We start from the raw sequence: 4,922 nt of genomic DNA on the forward strand, positions 1-4,922 counted from the left end.
GCCGTTAGCTGGGAATGACGCCTTGCTGCAGGCCAATGCCTCAGTCAACGCAGATCAGACCTGTGCGACGTTCACGGAGAGCGGGAATACCTCCAAGGTATGGACGCCTCCAAATTGTTCTGAACGTATCAATGCCCATGGCTATGAGCGCAGCTCGCCACACATTGAGTGTGTCGCTGAGCAGCCGCCTAAGACCAGTAAAGAAGCATTGTGGCGCCACCGTGTGGTGTCAGTCAGAGATCACACCTTTCAGGTTCTATTGAATTCTGTAAAGGATAGGTCTCATGTTAAGCGGCAGTCTCAGTCAGACAATGACATGATGACGCAATCGCTTTCCGGGCAGAGCGCTCTGTCTCAGGCCAGTACCTCAGACAGCGCAGTTCAGACCCGTGCTGCGTTCACGGAGGGCAAGATTACTGGAGTTACGGTCGTAACCAACGTATCAAAGCCCCCGACTCACCCAGAACGAGCTGATGTGTCCTCTCCCTTTCAAGGGGGGCCCACCTTGGGCTATTCCACCAACCCAGTGTTGGGGAATAGCGGCGGCAGGGGCCATAGAGGAATACAGGTCCTTCCTACTGGATGCACCACAGCTTCGTGCGCACCCGCTTTCCATGCATTGCTGGCAGTGGCGTCAAAGCTGTACCCTCTCACGCTGGCTAGAACAGACGTTAGAGAAGGGTTATGCCCTCCAATTCTGCCGAACCCCACCCCCGTTCAGGGGAGTGGTGGAAACGGTGATGAAAACGCCAGACAAAGTAGCCGCTCTGAAATCAGAGATTACGGAACTTTTGGCGAAGGAGGCGGTCACAGTAGTTCCCCGGGAGCAAAGGAACAAGGGGCTTTACTCGCCCTATTTCCTAGTGCCAAAAAAGACGGGGGGAGTGAGGCCGATTTTGGATTTACGCATTCTCAACGAGAGCATAACCAAACGGCCCTTCCGAATGCTGACGACAAAACGCCTACTGGAATGTGTTCAGAAGGGAGATTTTTGTACAAGCATAGACCTAAAGGACGCGTACTTTCATGTGCCGATACAATCGCGTCACAGAAAGTTTCTGCGGTTCGCCTTTCAAGGGGTGGCGTACGAGTTCACGAGGATGCCGTTTGGGTACGCCCTGGCACCTCGGACGTTTTCCAAATGTGTGGAGGCGGCATTGGAACCGCTGCGTCGTCAAGGGATAAGGCTATTAGCCTACCTAGACGACCTGTTGATTCTCGCCCCGTCAGCAGAGCTGGCGTTCACACACACGACACAGACAGTGATGCATCTCACGCGTCTGGGGTTTGCTGTGAATTGGAAAAAGAGCGCACCTTGGCCCAGTCATCAGATTGTCTACTTGGGACTACAGTTAGACACTGTTATGATGAGGGCGCGAATTTCGGACCCTCGAAGGGCAGCATTGTTGCTAGCCCTGAGGAAGTGTCGTCCGAATCACACAGTAACGGCGCTATCGATCATGTCACTTTTGGGTCTCATGTCGGCAGCCCACTCTGTGGTCCCGCTAGGGCTTCTGCACATGCGCAAAGCACAGCGGTGGTTCGCCCAACTAAGACTAGACCCAGTGCGTCAACGTCATCGGTTGGTGGTGGTTCCTCTCTCGCTAAGAGCAGACTTGGACTATTGGCGGAACCCGTGCGTTCTCACGCACGGAGTCCCGATGGGCAAGGTGTCATCCTACATTCCAGTGTTTACAGATGCCTCTCTGACTGGATGGGGAGGGACATGTCAGTCTCAAGCGATAGGAGGTGCATGGCCTCAATCAGGTCGTCACATCAACCTCCTAGAGTTGGAAACGGTGAGACTGGTCTTGACCCACTTCGCGTCTACCCTTCGGGGTCGCGATGTGCTGGTCTGGTCAGACAACCGAACCACAGTGGCTCACATAAACCGCCAGGGAGGGGTCAGGTCTCCTGCCCTTCATCGGGCGGCAGTGGAATTGTGGCTGTGGGCTCACAAGCACCTTCGCTCGTTGAGAGCAGCACACATTCCGGGCTACTTGAACGTAGGGGCAGACATCATGTCAAGAGGGGGTCCTCGAGACGACGAGTGGTGTCTGCACCCGGACATTGTTCTACAGATTTGGGAACAATTCGGGAGAGCCGAGGTGGACCTGTTCGCGTCACGTGTGAACGCGCAGTGTCCCCTATGGTTCTCTCTGAGGAACCAGGACGAACCGCCATTGGGAAGAGACGCATTCGCGCACTACCCGTGGCCGAGAGTTCTCCTGTATGCATTCCCTCCGCTGTCTTGCATTCTCCCACTGCTAGCCAGGGTGAGGTCAGAGGGGCTGTCAGTGATACTGATAGCGCCCGATCGCCCGGGGGCTCCGTGGTTTGCAGAGATGAGTCAGATGTTGATTGCGCCACCCTGGCCAATTCCACATCGACGAGACGCGTTGATTCAGGCGGGAGGCTCGATAGGGCAATGGCCCATAATCGGCCAACCACTGAAGGCTTGGTTCCTGAATGGGACAGGTTAAAGCGCCGTGGGTTGTCTGATGCAGTGATCAGAACAATACAGGGCGCAAGAGCCGGTTCCACTTGCAGGTTGTATACCAGCAGATGGAATGTTTTCTCACGATGGTGTGATACACAGGACGTGGACCCCATGAGCTGTCAGGTAGAGAGTGTGCTCTCATTCCTACAGTCTATGTTTGATAAGCAGAAATCGCCCTCCACTATTCGAGTGTTTGCAGCGGCAATTTCAGCTGGTCATGAAGGGTTTAACGGGAAAAGTGTGTTCACTCACCCGTTAGTGAGACGTTTCCTATTGGGAACGCGACGGCTTAGGCCAAGGCCTAGAGCTACGCTGCCCAAGTGGGATTTGGCATTGGTTCTCGAAGCGCTATGTAAGTCGCCGTTCGAGCCATTGAATCAAATACCCCTCAAGATGCTGTCTATCAAGACGGCGCTGTTGCTCGCCTTGACTACTGCTAAACGAGTCAGCGATTTGTGTGCACTGTCGACGAGACCCGACTGCCTAGCCATTAATGGCGATCTGAGCAGAGCGGTGTTACGTCCTAACCCGGCATTTGTGCCGAAGGTTATTAACAGTGCATATAGATCGCAGATCGTGGAATTGTGGGCTTTTCATCCCCCTCCTCACGGGGAGAGGAGTGAGGAAAAGCTTCACTGTCTGTGCCCAGTACGCGCTTTGGCGTGTTACGTTAGGCGCACAGAGGCGGTTAGGTCATCACCTCAGCTGTTTGTGTGTCACGGTGCGGCTGCATTGGGTAGACCACTTTCAAAACAGCGTTTGTCTCATTGGCTTTGTGAAGGCATTGAGACGGCGTACGAGGCGGCGGGGCAACAACCGCCTCAGGGTATTAGAGCGCACTCCACTCGTGGAGTAGCAGCTTCTACTGCTCTTTTCAGAGGAACAGAGGTAGAGGATATTTGTAGAGCAGCGTCATGGTCGACACCGTCTCCTTTTATCCGTTTCTATCTGTTGGATATGTCTTCTAACTCTTTGGCTCGGTCGGTACTCAGCGTGGCTGAAGGGAGATCTTGAGCAGAACAGAGAAAGAAAGCAGGATTGTGAATAAGTTCATAAGTCCACTTTTATTAGAAGTAACATATTATGGACATGTTTTCTAACTCTTTTGTTCGATCGAATTTCAGCAGAGCTGAAAGGCGTTCTTGAGCTAGAAAGAGAGGACAGAGCAGGACCTTGGACAGGTTCCAATCAGGTCCGCTCTGGTTAGGAAGACTTATGTCAGGAATAAGCCTTTTAAACTCCAATCTCGATTGCACTCAGCACAGCTGAAGGAGAATCTTGAGGTAGAGGAGGGAGAAGCAGGATGATAGACTGATCTCTATCAGGTCCGCTTTGGATGAAGAGCATATTCTGTGGCATGTCTCCTGGCTGACAGTATCAGCATATAGAAACATGTACTGAGTGGACAGAATGTGAGGTCATCTATCTGAGGTTCAGTTTAGTATGACTGGTATATTTTGTTCCATAGAATATTGAGGCACGGCTATCTGCTAGTCAGATTAGCACGGCGTCTATTCTATTGATCTGCCCAACAGCCATTGACATTGTCATTGAGCTAGATGGGGCGGGTCTATAACCGATGACGCGGTATATTGTGACGCCTTGATGGGTTTTTAGTCGCAGTACTGCGGGAATTGGTTGCAGCCATTGCTGGGCTTGACCTTTGCATTTTTTAATGGGAAGTGTTAGGCTCGGCAGGGAGTACATTTTGGAGCGTTTCGCTCCGCCTTAAACCACTAGGAGCATAGCTCCCCTATGGGGCGGAGCTCCACGATATAGAACGACTAGTTACCGGAGTGTAACTCCAGTTCTATGAGTGGAGCGGCGCCCCATAGGACTTAAGGCCCTACCGACCCTCTCTAGTCTCGCTGAAGATAATATCTCGGGAGGCAGATTGAGGGAACGGGGTTCCTTATATAGGGACACCTGTACTCCTATTGGCTGTAGGTGTGTGCATAATTTTGTTTCAGGCTGCGTCTGCCTTAGGGCAGAGGGTAAACCACTAGGAGCATAGCTCCCCTATGGGGCTCCGCTCCACTCATAGAACTGGAGTTACACTCCGGTAACTAGTCGTTGTCACAGTTTGGCCTTGTGTTCCACATAGCCTATATCAGTATTTGAGTATGTTTCCCGCGCACGTTAGTTGCTTTCACGTCATCTTTGAAATCGCTCCTCCCTAGTCCCCTAGAACGAGCGCCCTCCCCTTTGCAACGCCTCCGAACATATAACAGAGGCGCGCTTTCTGTGCCGCCGGCCTCAATCAGGTCGACCAAACGCAGATAATAGCGCACCGCGCACCGGCGCTGAAATCATTCATTCACTTGAACTCAACTAGCGAACACACCATGTCCGGAAGAGGCAAAGGCGGCAAGGGACTCGGAAAAGGAGGCGCCAAGCGTCACCGCAAAGTTCTCCGCGATAA

Source organism: Coregonus lavaretus, assembly GCF_964263955.1.
Source record: "Coregonus lavaretus genome assembly, contig: HAP1_SCAFFOLD_423, whole genome shotgun sequence".
Classification (NCBI taxonomy): Eukaryota; Metazoa; Chordata; class Actinopteri; order Salmoniformes; family Salmonidae; genus Coregonus; species Coregonus lavaretus.